A 20710-nucleotide genomic window follows, 5' to 3' on the forward strand; every position below is an offset into this window, starting at 1 on the left:
AACGGTAACCTAAAGGACGTCAACGTGTCTGCACACTCTACGGATTCTCTGTGTGGCTACAAAAAGTGAGGTGGGTTTTTATTATGCAGTTTTTGAAGCCAAAACCAGGATTCCAAAAGGAGAATAAATAATATATGTCCTTAAAGAGCACTTATCAGTAGGATCAACCCCATACAACCAGGTAGAATTTATTCTCCTGATTAAAATGGTACCTGCAAAAATCAGCAAGTATTAAAGAGCTACAGACATACTGCCTGTTATGGTTGATTCTGCTGATTACAATTACGCCTGTCTTGTGAAAATGGGTTGTGGTATTCTCATATTCTTTATGCAGATTTGGACGTCTATGCACAGAGAGGCGGTGGGGCCTAGCACCTTGGTGCAACTCAACTTTCCAGTGCACTGAAGCCCTCATGAAGAATTCTTGGGAACTCCACGACCCAATTTGACAAGACAGGAATCATTTTAACCAGCAGGATCAAACGTAACAGGCAGTATATCTGGTTTGATAGGGTTCATCTGTCTGACAGGTGCTTTTTAATACTTAATCTCCTTTTATGATCTCTACCTGATTTTTGCTTCAAAAACTGCTTCAAAACACTCAATGTGGGGCCATAACATTACGGGTAGAAGTGACTAAATATGAGATCATAAAATTGTAATGGTTACCATTAGAGATGAGCGAATTTCTCAAAAATTCGATTCGGCCAGTTCGCTGAATTTTTCTAAAAGATTTGCTTCGATCCAAATTTATTTGCGGCAAATTACGTTAAAAACGGCTATTTACTGGCTGCAGAGAGCCTTTATCGTGGTGTAGAACACTGTGCCTTGCAGTAACACGCATAGGGAGTCTGCTGTGGTAGTGAAATAATACTGTGATTCAGTATGACATGTAGATGACAGGCGTCGCTCTTAGAATCACTGCACACTTCACTTATTTGGGCAGTCACGGGGCCAAAACTGACCAAATAACTCAAATATGAACTCAGCCTTACAGGTCGATGTTAGCGTCAAGAAGAAGCGCACTCCTTTTACACCATCGTCTGCTGATTCCACATAGATGTCTACAGAACCTGTTCTATTAAACGCTTATACAAGTAGAGCTGCCCGACAGAGTGGAGAGGGTGTCAGCAGTAAGTTCGTGTTGACGTTATTTTGCGCTTCCTCTGATCCATCAGAACAATAACCCCCAAAAAACGGATCCTGTCTGTGGATCAAACGCCTTTACTCGGTCAGCATTTGCTCAATAATCCATCAGTATAATGCCCCAAAAAACAGGAGTGGATCTAAAACAGAGATGACACGTGAACCGAATATTTGCATGTCTCCTGTGTTTTGTACCCACTCCTGCTTTTGGCTACCAAATCATAAGCCAATTCTGATGCCGCCATACAGGACTTACAGCTGCTACACAGAGAGGATCTGTTGTGTGTCTCATTTTTCCTTCTTTCTGACAGATCAGAAGAAGGGTCAAATTAATGATGATCTCAGCCAGGCCGAAAGGCAAAATAGTGGCCCAGTCATGAAGTGAAGGGGGTGGGAACAGCATGAGGAGACCACAGAGTGGCAAGTTGACATAGTGTGGAGGTGCTAGCAGCATGTGGAGACTACAGAGGGACCCGGTGGGGAGGTGGGTGGCACTACCAGTACCTGCTGACAAAGGTAGTTGAAAGAAGGGGCATTTGGCATCAGATTTGTGGCATCAGGCGGGTTGCAGCATCAGAATAGCAGCTGAGGCAGATAGCCAGAAGAAACCGATCTCTTTTGTCAAACTGTTAGTGTGGCACCATGGATGATCTATCTAGTATGATGCATCAGGCATTGGTGGGTGGAAATCCTGGCTGATCCACGCCTGATTCATCTTGACAAAGGTCAGTCTCTCCACATTTTGGGTGGACAGGCGAGTTCTACTTGGGGTAACTATGGCCCCCACCGCACTAAACACCCGCTCTGATGCCACATTACTGGCCGAGTAGGACAACATTTCCAGGGCAAACTCAGCCAGTTGCAGCCACAAATCGAGTTTGGCTGCCCAGTAGTCCACGGGATCTTCGATGTGGGGTGGCAGGGTGCACTCCAAGTATGCCACCACCTGCTGGTTCAGGTTCTGCTCTATGTCTACCTGCTGGTGAGTAGTTTCTTCACTATGCGGGTGAAGAAAACTGCTCATTAGCGACTCTAGGCTGCTGGCGCTGCTGTCACTTGCAATGAAGTCGAAGATCGAGTCAACCAATCAAGAACCGCTGGGTTGCTGGTCAAGACACGACCCCTAGCTGACACTGGGGGCTCAGGCCTCTTGCTGCAACTCCTGCTGCCACGGCCCCTTACTCTGCTGCGACCTGTGAATGCGCCAGAAACATTTACCTATAATAAAAAGAAAACTTTAAACCACATCACCTGTATAGAAAGGAAAGGATTATTGCACTGTTTATATGTGTTTTATCTTTGTTTTCACGGCACATATCTGTAAAAAAGGAATATGACCTGTAATTTGATCCAATATGTACTTTTGAATGTAAATGTGCAAATTATATCAAAACCTAATAAAATGTATTTAAGAAAAAAAAAGACTATAAAACCAATAGATGGTGCTGTTCATGAGTCATAAACAGCGCCATCTATTGGATTCATAATATTGTCATAAGACTATGAAACCAATAGATGGCGCTGTTCATGAGTAGTGTTGATCGCGAATATTCTAATTGCAAATTTTTATTGCAAATTTTCCATGCAAATGGTGTTTCAGCTGAAAAACAGATTCAGCTTATTTGCATATGCCCACAATTATGAATTTACATGACAAAACTGTATAGAAAGGTTATTAAATATTATGTTAGGACAATCAGCAAAACTTTTTGTCACCCTAATGATAATGATCTAGGTGCGCAGGTCCACCCAAGCCATCCAACAGATATGAAGCAACTTTGAGGCTTACTGGCTCTCAGTCAGATGAGAGCTGGTTTTCAATGTCTCATAGTGCACAAGGCTGCCATTGTAAGGTGTGCTGACTGTATCTGTCTCATGGATAGATTGTTGGCTTGCACATACCTGGCTTTTGGCATATAGCCTTTGTGTGGTTGTGTATTGTATGTCATAGGTAATAGAAGTCCAAGATGCATCCAGACATCTTTCTCATGCTGTTTCCAAACCATTTTGATCGTGTTTTAATCAATTTTTAACCTTTTTCTATGAACCAGACACCCTCTCCTCTTCAGAACAGGGGGTGCCTGGTTTAATGCTCGGGTCTCCCATTGATTTTCATTGTGTTCAATTGTGCTCGAGCATACACAGTATTCGGCCGAACACTGCGATGTGCTGATCATAGCAATGCTCAAGTCAACACTCAACATTACTGCAGAAGTGAACTGAGAATACATTTTTCTTTTTCCACAGATATAAGCCACTAAAGGCTCTTCAACATAGCACTTGCACCCCAAGAACAAATTACTGGAATGACAGAGCTGTATGAGGTTTTTTCCTATTGCTGTCCCTAGCGCCAGCTGGCTGGCTGCTGATTGGCTACATGCATGGAATTATGGGTCATCCCACCTTCCCAGAGTTCCTTGCCCCATGTTTTCACACGTGTAGCCGCCATTTTAGGAAAAATTGCGATTCGTTACCCCGAAGAGCGAGGAAATTCGCATTCGTTGAGAATAAAATTTTTCCTGAAATTCGGATCGAATTCCACTTCATCAGCTTCGATTCGCTCATCTCTAATTACCGTCTCGTAAAGCTACGTTATGTGGCCGGGGAGGTGAGCAGAGATATCAGACGGGGGCGCAACGTCTTCGGGATATTAAACTTTATTAAATTGTAAGACTGTATGTATCTATCTATCATCAACCCTCTTGTATGTATGTAACTTTAAATGAATATATAATGTTTTTATCATTTTGAATATGTAAGAGGAGCTTTAATGGAATTATTAAGTACAAACAAAATCTTCAGATTAAAAGTGAAATCTCCTTCTCTCTTTCTCCTGCCGTGTGCCTATTTAATTTTTAAAACCTTCACTTTGTCATTTCTTGTGAGGAGTGGAGGACAGATGTGACTATGTCAGAGTGTTATTAAAACTCTAATTTATTAACAGACGATACGGCTATTTGATTAATAATGCAGCTGCCCATTTATCTGTGTGCAGGCAGAACGGAGCGCAGAGCATTGTCGCATGTCATCCAGTGGATCCCGCCAGCACTGGTGACTACTGGAGATTAATATGACCAGGTGACATTGATGCCACTGTGTCATTTTATGAAACCGTATGGTCTGGTAATGCAATATGTACAATTCTTTACTTAAAGTGGACCTGTCATCCAGGATACGCTGCTGTATCTGTGGGTAGAATGTAACAGAGGAGGAGACGTGGCATAATCTTACCGGCAAAGTTATTGCTAGCCTTTCCTGTATCTAAATACCATGGTAAAAGGGGATGTGCCACAAAACATAGTTCTACATTTTACAAACCAGCACCTGGATCTGAATAATTTTGTAATTGCATGCAATTAAAAATTCAGTATAGCCACTGAGCTATTCAATTAAATGTATCTGTATAGCGCAACCTGCTGTTTGTTCTTTTTCTTATTTCCTGTTGACCTCATTCAGGTGGTCGCACATGCTCAGTTTAAATCTTCAACTGTCACCATCCATAAGTTCTGTTAAAGCTGTGGCACTTACAGTGAAAGGCCATGTCCCCTGAGAAAGGACATGTCCCCTGAGCTGCCAGAGCAACTTGCAGTGGCATACCGCCCATAGAGGCAGACCACGCCACTGCTATGGGGCCGCGGCACTGGGGGGCCCGTAGCGCAGATAAGGCCCCGCCCACACTATTTGGCCCTGCCCACTCATGACCTGCAGCCGGCTATGCGGCTGCTTTTCTCCCCAGGGCCCAGCCCCAACATCAATTAACTCATCGTCCGCAATCGCCGCGCCGCCATACCCCCCCCTCCATGTTTAGCTGAATCGCCTCCCAGAGGCGCGGCTAAGTCCTCAACTCCCGCCCCCCTCCTCAGCGCCGCGCTCTGCAAACACCCGATCCTCCTCTCGTCGGCGTCCCAAATGCCGCGCAGGCGCAGTACAGGCGATTGCCTGCGCTCTGATAATACGGCTGAGGGCAACAGCTTCAACATCGTCACTGGGCATGCGCCGAACCCAGTGACAATGTTGAAGCTGTTGCCCTCAGCCGTATTATCAGAGCACAGGCGCAGGCAATCGCCGGAACTGCGCCTGCGCGGGATTTGGGACGCCGACGAGAGGAGGATCGGGTGTTTGCAGAGCGCGGCGCTGAGGAGGGGGGCGGGTGTTGAGGACTTAGCCGCGCCTCTGGGAGGCGATTCAGCTAAACATGGAGGCGTTAGTAGTTTTCATATTTAGGCGGGCACGGCAGTTCAGAGGGGCCCCTCTGGGCTCCTTACAGCGTCATTTGCATATCCTAAGAATCTTAGAAGAAAGGACAAGACTGGCATGGAAAAGAAGAACACAGATGGAAAAAAGGTACTTTAGTAAACATGGATCCATGAATTATTTTTTTTTCAACATTGCTAGTGACAGATTCCCTTTAAGTGAAGTACTGTTCGTTGGTCCCTGCTGTGTCACTGCCTGCTGCACTCCCTGCAGCAGTGCCTGGCCCGGCCGACTACTCCAAATTCCGAATATATTATAGCACAAGCCACAATGTACAGAGATACTTACAAGTTACCACTCATGGAACCCCAGAAATAGTGCCCCAACCATCATGGGCTGATGTCCCATGTGACAGGTCCCAAAAATCTAGCAGATGTCCCGATTAAAGGGAATCTGACTGTCACTAGCAATTTACAATTATTTTTTTTTTTTCATGAATCCATGTTTAACAGAGTACCTTTTTTCCATTTGTCTTGTTCTTTGGATTGTGAGTCTTGTCATTTCTTCAAAAAATCGATTCTTATGATATGTAAATGACGCTGTAAGGAGCCCAGAGGGGCGTTATTCTTTCTCCACTGTGCCCAGGAACGCCCCTCTGAAGTGCCGTGCCCGGCTAAATTTGAAAACTAATAACGCCTCCAAGTTCATCTAAATCGCCTCCCAAATCCGATCCTCCTCTCGCCGGCATCCCAAATCCCACGCAGGCGCAGTGCCGGCGATTGCCTGCGCTATGATAAGATGACTGACGGCACTGCGCCTGCGTGGGATTTGGGATGCCGGCGAGAGGAGGATCGGGGTGTTTGCCGCAGAGCGCGGCGCTGAGGAGGGGGGGTGTTGAGCACTTAGCCGCGCCTCTGGGAGGCGATTTAGATGAACTTGGAGGCGTTATTAGTTTTCAAATTTAGCCGGGCACGGCACTTCAGAGGGGCGTTCCTGGGCACCGTGGAGAAAGAATAACGCCCCTCTGGGCTCCTTACAGCGTCATTTGCATATCATAAGAATCGATTTTTTTGAAGAAATGACAAGACTCACAATCAAAAGAACAAGACAGATGGAAAACAGGTACTCTGTTAAACATGGATTCATGAAAAAAAAATTGGGGGTAAATTGCTAGTGACAGATTCTCTTTAACATGGCACCCCAAATAAGGAGACCTGCAGGCTGCAGCAGATATCCCATGTGACAGGTCACCCCCAGGAAACCCCTAACAGTTTCTGTAGGTCATGTATAAATTTATTTAATGGGGGTGTGGCATGGGAGGAGCAAGGTTAGGAAGTGGGAGGGGCCATGGTGGGTAGTGGGCGGGGTTAAGGGGCCCAATTCAGATTTTTGCTATGGGGCCCAGTGATTCCTATGTACGCCTCTGGCAACTGGAGCAATGAACGCGGATTTATGTAAGGTACAGGGCTGGTTCTACAGTAGCTTTGATAGAAAGGCATTGTCATGTACTATATGATGTCTGATTTTCATACAAACCGGATTCCCAAAAAGTTGGGACACTATACAAATCGTGAATAAATACTGAATGCAATGATGTGGAGGTGCCAACTTCTAATATTTTATTCAGAATAGAACATAAATCAAGGAACAAAAGTTTAAACTGAGAAAATTTACAATTTTAAGGGAAAAATATGTTGAATCAGAATTTCATGGTGTCAACAAATCCCCAAAAAGTTGGGACAAGGCCATTTTCACCACTGTGTGGCATCTCCCCTTCTTCTTACAACACTCAACAGACGTCTGGGGACCGAGGAGACCAGGTTCTCAAGTTTAGAAATAGGAATGCTCTCCCATTCTTGTCTAATACAGGCCTCTAACTGTTCAATCGTCTTGGGTCTTCTTTGTTGCACCTTCCTCTTTATGATGCGCCAAATGTTCTCTATAGGTGAAAGATCTGGACTGCAGACTGGCCATTTCAGTACCCGGATCCTTCTCCTACGCAGCCATGATGTTGTGATTGATGCAGAATGTGGTCTGTCATTATCTTGTTGAAAAATGCAGGATCTTCCCTGAAAGAGATGACGTCTGGATGGGAGCATATGTTGTTCTAGAACCTGAATCTATTTTTCTGCATTGATGGTGCTTTCCAGACATGCAAGCTGCCCATGCCACACGCACTCATGCAACCCCATACCATCAGAGATGCAGTCTTCTGAACTGAGCATTGATAACAACTTGGGTTGTCCTTGTCCTCTTTGGTCCGGATGACATGGCGTCCCAGATTTCCAAAAAGAACTTCGAATCGTGACTCGTCTGACCACAGAACAGTCTTCCATTTTGCCACACTCCATTTTAAATGATCCCTGGCCCAGTGAAAACGCCTGAGCTTGTGGATCTTGCTTAGAAATGGCTTCTTCTTTGCACTGTAGCGTTTCAGCTGGCAGCGGCGGATGGCGCGGTGGATTGTGTTCACTGACAATGGTTTCTGGAAGTATTCCTGAGCCCATTCTGTGATTTCCTTTACAGTAGCATTCCTGTTTGTGGTTCAGTGTCGTTTAAGGGCCCGGAGATCACGGGCATCCAGTATGGTTTTACGGCCTTGACCCTTACGCACAGAGATTGTTCCAGATTCTCTGAATCTTCGGATGATGTTATGCACAGTTGATGATGATAGATGCAAAGTCTTTGCAATTTTTCGCTGGGTAACACCTATCTGATATTGCTCCGCTATCTTTCTGCGCAACATTGTGGGAATTGGTGATCCTCTACCCATCTTGGCTTCTGAGAGACACTGCCACTCTGAGAAGCTCTTTTTATACCCAATCATGTTGCCAATTGACCTAATTAGTGTTAATTGGTCTTCCAGCTCTTCGTTATGCTCAAATTTACTTTTTCCAGCCTCTTATTGCTACTTGTCCCAACTTTTTGGGGATTTGTTGACACCGTGAAAATTTTAATCAACGTATTTTTCCTTTAAAATGATACATTTACTCGGATTAAACGTTTGATCTGTTATCTACGTTCTATTACAAATAAAATATTGACATTTGCCATCTCCACATCATTGCATTCAGTTTTTATTCACTATTTGTTTAGTGTCCCAACTTTTTGGGAATCCGGTTTGTATTTATTCATTTTTATTTCGCACGAATCATGGTATGACCCCTTTAAGTGACTTGTTGGTGCCCACCTCCAGCACCCCGCACCCCAGCCCCTGTGTTCTTAATATTCACTTTTACTGGATCCAAGTTCAGCTTCCCTTCTCTTAGGGCTCATTTAGACGACCATATGTGTTTTGCAGTCTGCAAATTGCGGTTCTGCAAAACACTTATACCGGCCCGGGTGTGTTCCGCATTTTACGGAATACAAACAGCCAGTACTATGATAGAAACGCCTACGCTTGTCTGCAATTGCGGACAAGAATAGGGCATGCTCTATATTTTTTGCAGGGCCTCAGAACAGAACTACGGATGCGGACAGCACACGGAGTGCTGTCCGCATCTTTTGCATTCCCATTGAAATGAATGGGTCTGCACCCGTTCCGCAAAATTTCTGAACGGATACGGACCCATTCATATGGTCGTCTGAATGAGCCCTTAACCACTGATTGACAGTCCTTGTAGACACGGTCCTACCGAGAAGTTTTTTAATCAGGGGTTGAAGTTGGTGAGAAGACTGGCTTGGAAATAACTGCATGTGGAGGAACTCAGCAAGTATTAGGCCTCATGCACACGGCCGTTGTGCGGCCATTCTGTTCATTGGGTACCGCAATTTGCTGTCCCCGATGCACGGGCAACGACCCTGCAGCGGCAGGGACGGATCGAGACCCATTTAACTTGAAAGGGTCCGTGACGTCCGCACCACAAAAAAATAGAATATGTGCGGAGGCACGGACAGAAACACTATTCAAGTGAACATTCAAGTGAATGAGTCCGCATGCGTGATGAGGGGAGCACTCGGCCGTTTGCAGGCCGCAATATGGCCATGGCCAGGCAACAGCCGTGTGCATGTGGCCTTAGGAGCACTTGCAATGGTCGCATTAGTTAAAGGTTTGGACGAAGATTATTATTATTATAAAAAGGTATACAATTTTCCATTATACTTTCTGTATTAATTATTTTCATTGCTGAAAGAGCACCTTTCAGCAGGATCAACTGTATTCATCTAGGCATATTACCTGGTAGGGTTAATTCTGCTGATTAAAATGATACCTGTCTTCTGAAAAACACTTGCAACAACCCCCCCCCACCCAACAAAAAGCTTTGATTCTTTATGCCAATGAGCAGGGCCGGGCTGACACAGAGGCTGGGGAGGCTCCAGCCTCTGGGCGGCAGGCAGGCCACTGACCGCGTCGCTGCTGTCGCAGCCGCGCCTGCCGGGCTGCCGGCCGCGCTGGAGGATTGAGGGAGTAGTCAGCACTTGGCACTGACTTACGTGCTCCCTCCCCGCTCCGCCTCCTGGCTTGGCCGCTCCGCTGCTCTGGTCTCTGCTCAGTCGCTTGCCTGACTGGCTGCGTACAGCGCGCGCTTTGACCTGACGCTCCTCTGGAGACCAGGAGCAGCAGCAGGCAGCAGCACAGCACTGTGTCACGACCCAGCCCAGGCCCCAGCAGGGATAGAGCGTGAGAGTCTGCCCTGAAGTGAAGTAAGATAGTTTTTAAATAAAGATAATATTCTTTTCCGTCTGATCTGAGGTCTGATGAGGTTCTGGATGGGGTAAAATTACAAGGAACGCCCCGGGGGTCATCTACTGATCAGTGATCATCAGAGCATTAGAGCTGCAGGAAAAAAATAACATCTAAATGTCTAGTGGGGTAGATGGGGGGGGGGGGCGCACTTGGGCAGCTCAGCCTCTGTTGGTGGTGGACCTTGTCCCAGCCCTGCTAATGAGGGCTACAGTGTACTGAGGACATGACCAGCACTAGAAAGTTGAGGTGCACTGAATAGCTAGACCCCGCCCCTCAGGGCACTAAAACCCTAATTTGCATAAAGAATAACTTTTTTCACAAGACCGGTATAAAATCAGCATGGTCAACCCTATCAGGCAATATTTCTGGTTTGATAGGGTCGATCCTGCTTGCAGGTGCTCTTTAAGTAGCAATAGTAGACTCTTGCAGACTGAATGAGACTAAACTGCGACCAGGCACAGCTACAAGATGTATGTATGTCTCACTACATATGTATCACTAGTTGGGGGCTGGCATAAGAGCTTATGGCTGACACGAGGGCTGATGGCTGACATATGGCTGACATGAGGGCTGGGGGCTGACATTGGGGGCTGATGACTGATATGAGGGCTGATGGCTGACATGGGGGGCTGATGGCTGATATGAGGGCTGATGGCTGACATGGGGGGCTGATGGCTGACATGAGGGCTGATGGCTGACATGGGGGGCTGATGGCTGACATATGGCTGATGGCTGACATGGGGGGCTGATGGCTGACATATGGCTGATGGCTGACATAAGGGTTGGGGGATGACATAGGGGTCTTATGGCTGACATGGGGGCTTATGGCTGACATGGGGGCTAATGGATTACATGGGGGCTGATGGCTGACATGGGGGCTAATGGCTGGCTGACATGGGGGCTAATGGCTGGCTGACATGGGGGCTGATGGCTGACATAAGGGCTTAAGGCTGACATGAGGGCTGATGGCTGACATAAAGGCTGTGGGCTGACATGGGGGCTGATGGCTGACATAGAGGCTGATGGCTGACATAGGGGCTGATGGCTGACATGGGGGCTGATGGCTGACATGGGGGGCTGATGGCCAGCTGACATGGGGGCTGATGGCTGACATAAGGGCTGATGGCTGACATGGGGGCTGATAGATGGCTAAAGGTTGGGGGGTTGATCTGAGGCATTGGGGGTCTGATCTGAGGTCTGATTGACATTGGGGTCTGATTAGGGCTGTCAGCAGAGGTCTGATTAACATTGGGGGTCTGATTGATGGTCTGACCTGAGGTGTAATGGAAAATATTTTTTTCTTTATGTTCTCCTAGTCGTTATATAGTGTTATATATTTTAATATGTACCTTGTGTTTTGTTATGCGTGTGAATCAGTCAGCGCCGACTAGCACCCCCTAAGCCCCACCCCAGAACCCCCTCCTTCTCCCCCCCCCCCCACCCGATCCCTAGGAAAATTGTCTTGCATGAAACTGGTCCTTGGTGCAAAAAAGGTTGGGGGCCACTGGCCTAAGGGATTATGAGACAGCCTCCCCAGTACACTCCAAGAAGAAGCCCACCACTTAGCCTTCTTGGGCATAGGGAGTAATGTGGCTGGTGTGATGTGCCTTAGCTATGGTATCTTTGTGCACCACCAGACAGTAAACTACTCACAACACCCCTGATCAAAGGTGACTTGAACAGATAAACCTGATTGCCTTAAAGGGTTTGGCCCATCTGGGACATTGATGGCCTATCGCTTGTGCTCAGCTATTTTCCGAACTGTCATAATGGTGAAAGGGGGATGGCCACACATGTGTGGCTGTTCTCCATTTACCTCAGTGGCCCCGTTTTGGAGATAGGTATGGGTATCTCCTCTATAACCCAATCCTATCTGACATTGATGGTATATCCTAGCAATATGCCACCAATATCCACTTTAAACCACTCCCTGATCCACTATGACATTTCCCCATTTCCAAATAACCCTACTCCTTTATCTATGTATCCCACAAAGCACAGCTAATTAGTAGACCTTGATGAAAATATGGCGGAAACCTAGCTATATTACTTTCATGTATTGTCTTCTAGCTGGTGGCCATGTGCTTCTAGCTTCTGTATGAGCTACGTCAACCTGTTGCTCTCCAGCTGTTGTAAAACTACAATTCCCACCATGCCCTTCTGTAGGCTAATAGCTATAGACAGTCTGGGCATGCTGGGAGTTGTAGTTTTGCAACAGCTGGACAGCCGCAGGTTGGTCATCCCTGATCTACGTCATGAAAGATGGCAGCTACAAGGTTCTCCTCAACGAATGTAAGAGCAAAGACAACCTTTTCGTTTCAGAATATGATTTTTTTTAAACGGTATATAAATCTACAGGGCGAAGAAAGAATCTCGCCAGACAATCTTCTATGTCTGAGTTTTTAGATTTTTTTTCCCTGAGAGTTTGTGTTTTTTGAAACTAATATGTGCTGCTCAGGTCATTTCAAGCAGCTGTATATAAATGGCACCCAATTCTCAATTATACGCAAAATTGAATTTACAATTTGCTTTTGGGCAATGTGTAAATTGCCACTTCATTGATTATTAATGAAGTGCTAATTGGTTTTTGCAACCAATTTTTATGCAAATGCCCTGAGTGTTATTTGCACAATTTTACAATTTGCAGCTTTTCGTTGTGCAGCAGCTTGTGAGAAGGAGATGCAGCAGAAGACAGGTTGTCAAAAACTGCAACATATTATAGTAATTAGGAGGAAAGGAAATTAGCCACATAGGCTGGTTCCTCTTCCATGTGCTACACAGAGCGGTATTCTCTCTGCTGTCTAGAATCTGTATTCTCCTACTGCTCTCCATTTATAGTCAGTTTTTATTTTCATTTTTGTTACATAAAATAAAAATTTTACACAGGTATATTTTTATATGTTTCATTATTCTTTCTAAATAGGCTGTGAAATAAGACAGGACTAACAGCGCTCCTAATATACTGTATATAGACGCTATAATGATGCACTTAACTCAACTTGCCCAGTTGCAGAGATCAGCCATGGCTTCTGGGAATGACCTTGTCCAGTTCCTGCTGTAGGCAACCACAAGCTTCCTCCTCTGTGATTTTGCCTGCCATCTTCGTCTGCCATCCTGCTGGATCGGACTCTTGCTCTCCTGCTCCAGCTACATGGTGACATCAGGATGCTAAGGTCAAAGATAATGTGAGACCGGATGGCCTATTTAAAGGTGAATCATTTTGTCATGTCTTGCCTGCTGTTAGAGGTTCATACCATTGCCTTTATTTCGCCTTGGGATTGTTTGTCTGGTACCTGTTGCTCTACTCCTGACTCCTGATCTTTAGCTCCATTCCTGAATATGGCGCTGCCTAGTCCTCTGACCTGTTGCATAATGATGGCTGTCCTGGTGATTATGTTGGCTCTGTTCCTAACTACTCTACTACTGCAAAAGCACTACCTCTACCAATTTGTGATTATTTTGGGCACTGCGACCTGGAAATCCTACTTCAGCAAAGTCCACCACTCGCTAGGCTCTCTTAGAAGAACATGACTGGACTCCACAAAGCATAGATCGCAACCCTTTGGAACACCTTTGGAAACAACTGGAATGATATTTGGAAAATGGGTCTTACCTTCCTACATCAGAGCCTAACCTCAGTGATGTTCTTGAGACCAAGTAAAAGCAAATCTTCAAAATCTAGTGTTAATCATTCCATGAAGAGTAGAATGGAATGTCAAAACAACTGGCAATGGATTTAAAATAAGGTATTCAATAAGATTTGGTTGGAATGTTTTTGGGCCTACATACTTTTGACCATATGGTGTATATTTAAGTCTTAGTCTTAGCCATGATCCTGCTAGTAAAATTACTTTGAGAAGTTCTGTTTTTAAAGAACTCACCTTCAATGATTGATTTATGATCTTGCTACAATTTAGAAGATTATTTTTCAGGGGTCCATCCTAGACTGTAATCCTTTTTCTGGATTAGACTTTCCAAAGCCCAAACAACCCAACCCTCAAAAGATTTTAGCTTAGAGGGGTTTTCCAGGTGTTTAACATTGATGACCTATAGCCATACATTAGATAGTGGCTCAGCACATTCACTTGAATGAGATCGAGCTGCGCCTAGGCCATGTAACTAGTGTCACTGACCTAGGAGGGGACTGCAGTACTCACTAGAGTGCTGTGACCTCTTGAAATAGCTGATTGGGCTATTGGCTATTGAGGATAGGTCATTAACAACAAACACCCGGAAAACCACTTTAAGTTTAGCATGACTAATGTACTTTCTATGCTCTTTCTTGTTATTTAAAATACAAATTCTCACATTTGTGATCATCATGAACTTTGGGACCATTTTTGAAAAAAGCTGAAACCTATGTTTGCCAGATTGCTGTGAACGATGTAAGAATTAAAAATAGTTTCATATTTTGGACCAACTAAGACTTTATTCTCTATTACTAATGGTAAAAGTGGTTGTAGCTTCCATAATGCACTGTTAGACCATATGACCATCCCACTCTTTTGCTGTAGTAAAACTAGGCCCTCTAGGGTGGGTTTATTTTAAGCAGGGGTTGTTCAATTTCCAGATGCTTTGGATGTCTATGCTTTGGTATATCATATTACTTTGTATCTTTCACTAAACACTACAGTACTAGTTCTTTATTATTCTTATCGTAACATCGTTATGTTTAGTTATAGATTTTAAAATTTGTTAATTCAACCAAAGTTTTTCAAAAAGTTTGGATTCTACTGAAACAAGAAGAAGAGAGAAAGAAAGAAAAAGAGAGAGAGAAAGACTTTTCCAGGTAGCCAAATCGCTTTCTATTCGGGTCAGACTCAAATCAAATTTAAAAAAATTCACATATCACTAGTCCTCAATAGTTCAAACCATATGATAAAATCCCCTTTATGATAACTTTTGCTCTTTCTTTCGCTCTCCTTTTACACTTCTTTTAGAATCTAATTATTATTCTATTTCACCTCCTTCAGCTGCCATAATTCCATATTCTTCTGCCGTCTGTGCAAACTCATAATTCCACGCCATGCCCTCTCTCAACATCCAACCCTTAGAACTAGCAATCATTTTGAAAGGGAAATCTCATTTAAAAATTTGTGAAAATTGTACTTTAAACATAACGCGGGCGAATTGTAATACATTTTTAATTTTATTTTTATTAAATCTTAAATTGATGATGGCTGATACTTTATTAAAGTGTCAAAGCCAGTGTTCATACATTCTAATAACTGATTGTAACAAGGGGTAAAATCTTCGGGAAACGTGCAAGTTAATGTGTGACTGTGTATGAGGGGCAGTCTCGTTAGGTAACACCTATTAAAATATCATTTGCACCTTGAGGCATCTCATTAATATCCTGGTGACAAAGCATTTCTAGCCCAAGGCAGCTTCATAAGAAATGGCTTCAGAATTCCATTCTTCAACTTCCGCCGCTAATAATTCCTATAAAATTAATAAAGACGATTGCTACTAATTGAATTTCTGATAAATGAAGAACTGCGCCAGTCTATGTTAAACAAATCATGGTTTTGAGGAACTAAAGAAAAACCAGTGAACAAAGACCAGCTAGTATTATTGCCTATTATTGTACTGATCATACAGTACCCCAGACCCATCTATATTTGGCCCCCTAAATTTACAGTGAATATAAGCTCTTTTTCCTAGGTACATTCCTTAATGTATTTAGATTTTGCCTAATAATAAAAAGCTCTAAATCTTCTGTATAGTCATGGAGATACATGATAATATTCTGTATGCCTGCAGGCACCACTAGAGGGAGCTCACTGCAGAGATATAGAAAATGAGGCCTATTTATTAAGACATGCATGTGGTATGCCACCCTTAATCAGATGCTGTGCTGGTGTAATATGTGCCCCTTAATAATTTTGGTGCATCACCCATAGGCACTGAAATCTATGCATGGACATTTCAGGTGCACATCACTCCAATTTTCTGGCATACACAGAAGTAGCTCTGTTGGGCTCCATAAGCCATGCCCCCTGTCCATATATTGCCCACTATTAAGAAAAGTGGTAAGTGCTGTGTGAACCATCAAAAAGTTGCAACATTTTATGCAAGAAGGTGCTTTTTATACACCAAAAAATTGTATAGAAGCTATCATATATTCCTGTTATGTTCAGAGTTTGTTTTTTGTCTCTGTTTAGTGTATATGCCCCTGTACATATACACTAAAATAAGCTTGTGACTGATGTCTTTTTAACAGTGGCTTCCATCACCCATGAGATGAGCTTTTCACTAGCTTTTTTCCTTAAAGAGATTCTCTGGTCCCATATTGAAATGTTTTTATCTGCTCAGAGTACCCTAACCACTTCATATTTTTGATCCATATAGCTTTATTCATGCCAGCACTATCCCTCCCCTGTCCTCAGCATCAGTGCATCCTGGCATGATGTTTACATGCAGAACTTCCTGTTTTCCTGAGGTTTACTAAAGAATCCCAGGATACTTTACTCTGTAATGTTTTTTGCCACACTTTTTTTTAACCCTGCAGTAGTTCTGCCCCTACACCTCTCCTCTCCATGTTAGTTAGGCAGAGCAAGCCCTGTGAAACATTACAAAGCAAAACATGTTGGGGTTGGTTATAAAACCCAGCAGAAAGCTGATGAAAACAGGATGTTCTGCATGTAAACATCCTGCCTGGATGCACTGATGCTGACAACAGGGGAAAGAAAGTGCTCAATTGAAAAACAGGTATATGGGCAAAAATATAACGTATAGGGTTTGGTGAATCCATGCCACCTATGAAAAGGCCAATTGCAAAATTTTAATTCTCTTACCTGGGAGGATATTTGGGCTGTACCCTATACAAGGGAGTGGGCCAAATATTGTTCATACTTACTACAGGTTGCCTGGGGGTCTATAGCTGCTTTGGGGTTTCTTGGCCTTAAGAAGTTTGGGAACCATTACTATAGTCCAATTTTGTATATATATTATATACCATATAAAATATTCCTATAGATGCAGTGTATTATACAAATACACAATATGTTCATGGTGTTAAAGGGGTTGTCCAACCCCACATATTTTTTAAAAACAGCTGATAATAAAAATAATAAAAAAGAGCAATACTTATCTCACAACTCCCTTGTTGGACCCATGTTGATGCATCCCTGGTCCACCAGGCTCTAGCAATACCAGTGCTGTTTACTCATGACCGCTGCAGCCAGTCCCATGGTTGTAGAGGTGACATCTCAACACTAGTGTTGATCGAGCATGCTGCTTCAACACCAGTGTGCTCGAGCGCGATGCTTGAGTCTCCTCTCCGCACGTTTGTTGGCTGCTAAGCAGCCAATAAACGTGCAGGTAAGTACTGCCACTCACTGTAATGCCAGTAGCCATGTTGGTTACTCGCATTACAGTGATTGGCTGGCCGAAACGCGTCATCGGGTGCTATAAAGCACCCGATGACACGTGGTTCGGCCAGTCTTAGTCAGGGAGAGCTGTGCTGTAGAAGGGACAGATAGTGTAGGGAATTTAATTGTATTTTTGTGTTAGGCAGGGTTGGTATTAGAGACCCAGAAGTCCTTTTAAGGACTATTGTTGTATCTGGCAGCAATATATATTTTTTGCGCAACCTGCTCTAAATAGCTTGCAATTGTTTGGCCGCTACAGACAGCGACAATATCTCCTGTGTAACGTGTGCGCAGCCTAACAATATCTGTGACATCCAGTGTACTTTTCCCATAGACGGTTTCTGCTGCGGACAGTGACATTATCTGCGCTACATCTCCTGTATAACATTTGCGCATCCTAAAAATATCTGTGACATCCAGTATACTTTTTCCGTAGACGCTGCGGACAGTGACATTATCTGCGCTACATCTCCTCTTACACGTGTGAGTATACTAAAAATATCTGTGACATCCAGTGTACTTTTTCCGTAGACGTCCGCTGCGGAGTTACATTACCTGCGCTACATCTCCTGTATAACGTTTGCGCATCATAAATATCAGTGAAATTCAGTTTAATGTTTTGGCCGCTGGTGACAGCGACTGTCACGGCCTTTGCTGTGTGCACCGTGACACTTGTGCCATGCTTGCGGTTGCCGGTGGCAACGTGGTGCTGTTAAGGCATGTAGTGGCAGTGTCTCGGCTTTGGCTGTGTGCGCCGTGACATGGTTGCCACGCATGCTGTTGCTAGTGGCAACGTGGTGGCAGCTGTTGCTAGTGGCTGGTGTGTGCACTTCCCCTTTAAGTTGTAGCCTTCTTCTGGCTGGTGCTGGAAGGGTTAACTCCCTGACTGGGTGTGGTCACTTGGGTTTTATCTCCTGTGGCTTCCTGGCTGGAGTCAGGTGTACTTCAGCTGTTGGTGCTGGAGATCGGCTTTAGTCCAGAGTGTGCTATCTGCCCAGTCCTTGAGGGCCACCTTGTAGGACATACTATCAGGTTGGGGGGTGGGGGAAACCCCACACCGTACAATTTCAAGTATAACGAGGAAGCAGCTAGGCCAGGACGCCGGAATCAGGATGCAGGTCACCTCCTAAAGCGTCCCTAATCCTCACCCTAACTCCTCACCGTATGAGCGGACCTGGATGGTAGGACGGCTCATACCAGGATACCTATGGCCCTGAGTCGCCCTTATAATCCCTCACATAGGAGCAAGGGAGAGACGACCTGTTCTTCTCAGAGACGTATGAACAGGAGTCAGTCTCAAATGGCCTAGCAGCTGGGAAAGGAAAAGACCATATGCAGCAAAAAAGTCGGCAGGTAAGAACACCAAGACAATTGTATGTCCAATAAGGTGGCCCTCAAGGACTGGGCTCCATCACCAAACAAGGCTGTAGAACAACTGCCCCCAGCCTGCAAGCCACAGGTATATAACACGCTTGCGGCCACACCCAGGACACACCATAATCCCCACTAGCTAGAAGATTAAACCCTTGCTCACCAAACAGCAGGGAGGCACACCTAAAAGGGGAATTGCATGTGCAAACCAAAAACTACACGTTGCCACCAGCAACGAGTCTGCATGGCAACCGCGTCACGGTCAAACAACAATATGACCGTGACATCCAGTATACTTTTTCCATAGATGCTGCGGACAGTGACATTATCTGCGCTACATCTCCTGTATAACGTTTGCGCATCCTAAAAATATCTGTGACATCCAGTGTACTTTTTCCGTAGACGCTGCAGACAGCGACATTATCTGCGCTACATCTCCTCTTTCACGTGTGCGCATACTAAAAATATCTGTGACATCCAGTGTACTTTTGTCGTAGACGTTGTCCGCTGTGGACTTACATTACCTGCGCTACAGGTGTAACGTTTGCGCATCATAAATATCAGTGATATTCCCTGTAATTTTTTATTAGCCGCTGGTGACAGCAGCGACATTACCTGCGCTGCATCTACTGTATAACGTTTGCGCATCATAAATATCTGTGACATTTAGTCTAATTGTTTCGCTGCTGACGATAGCGAAATTACCTGCATCTCCTGCATAACGTTTGCACATCCCAAATAGCTGTGACATTCCCTGAAATTTTTTATTAGCCGCTGGTCACAGCGACATTACTGTGCTACATCTCCTGTATAACGTTTGCACATCCTAAATATCAGTGACATTCAGTTTAATTTATTTGCGCATACACATACAAAACCTGCGCTACTGTACGTGTGACATACTTGCAAGCATATATACCATTTAATATGCAGAAGGCGAGCAGTAAGGGACAGGGAAGTGGCTGTGATGCTGATGGTGCACGATACCTACCTTCATGTCCCAGTTTGCAGGGCGGCGAAGACACCACTCTCTAAGTCACACCAGTGCGACCAGGTGGTCGGTTGGATTGCAGCATATAATGCTTCCAGTCGGTTAAGCACCACCCTGTCTTCCACAAAGTCCAGTCTCAGTAGCCAAGAGTCTGGTCAACAGAATCCTCATCCTGATCCTCCTTCCTCCCATCATGGAGAGTCTTGCCAAACAAGTGATCACACACTGATATTACTGAGGAGCTCTTTTCATTGCCATTCCTTGATTTAGGCCTCTAGCCAAGTCCGCTTGAAGAGGGACATGAGGAGATCATGTGCACCGATGCCTAAACTCTTGAGCATCCACGGTCACAAGAAGATGATGGTGGGGAACGGCAATTAGTGTTTCACGAGGTGGATGATGATGATGATGAGACACAGTTGCCAATAAGTCAACGACAATTAGTGTCTCAAGAGGTTGATAATGAGAATGAGACACAGTTCTCAATAAGTGAGGTTGTTGTTAGGTCAACAAGTCAGGAGGATGAGCAGAGTGAGGAAGTGGAAGAGGAGGTGGTGGACGATGAAATCACTGACCCAATCTAGGAAGGTGGCAAGCCGAGCGAGGACAGCAGTACAGAGGGGAAGGGATCTGCAGCACCGCAACAGGCTGGAAGAGGCAGTGGGGTGGCAAAAGGGAGAAGGCGGGCCACACCAAACAGGCCCGCAACTGTTCCCCAGAGCACCCTCTTGTGGCAATCTCCCTTGCCAAGGGGTAGGTGTTCGCAGTCTGGCGCTTTTTGGAGGAAAGTGCAGAAGTTAAAAGAATTGTAATTTGCAACCTGTGCCGTCCCAAAATGAGCAGGGGCGTGAACAATAGGAAACCTCACCACCAGCAGTATGATCCGCCACATGGCATCAAAGCACCCTAATAGGTGGGCCGAACGCCTGGGTCCACAACCAGTGTCTG

The sequence above is a fragment of the Bufo gargarizans genome, chromosome 8, assembly GCF_014858855.1.
Source record: "Bufo gargarizans isolate SCDJY-AF-19 chromosome 8, ASM1485885v1, whole genome shotgun sequence".
Taxonomy (NCBI): domain Eukaryota; kingdom Metazoa; phylum Chordata; class Amphibia; order Anura; family Bufonidae; genus Bufo; species Bufo gargarizans.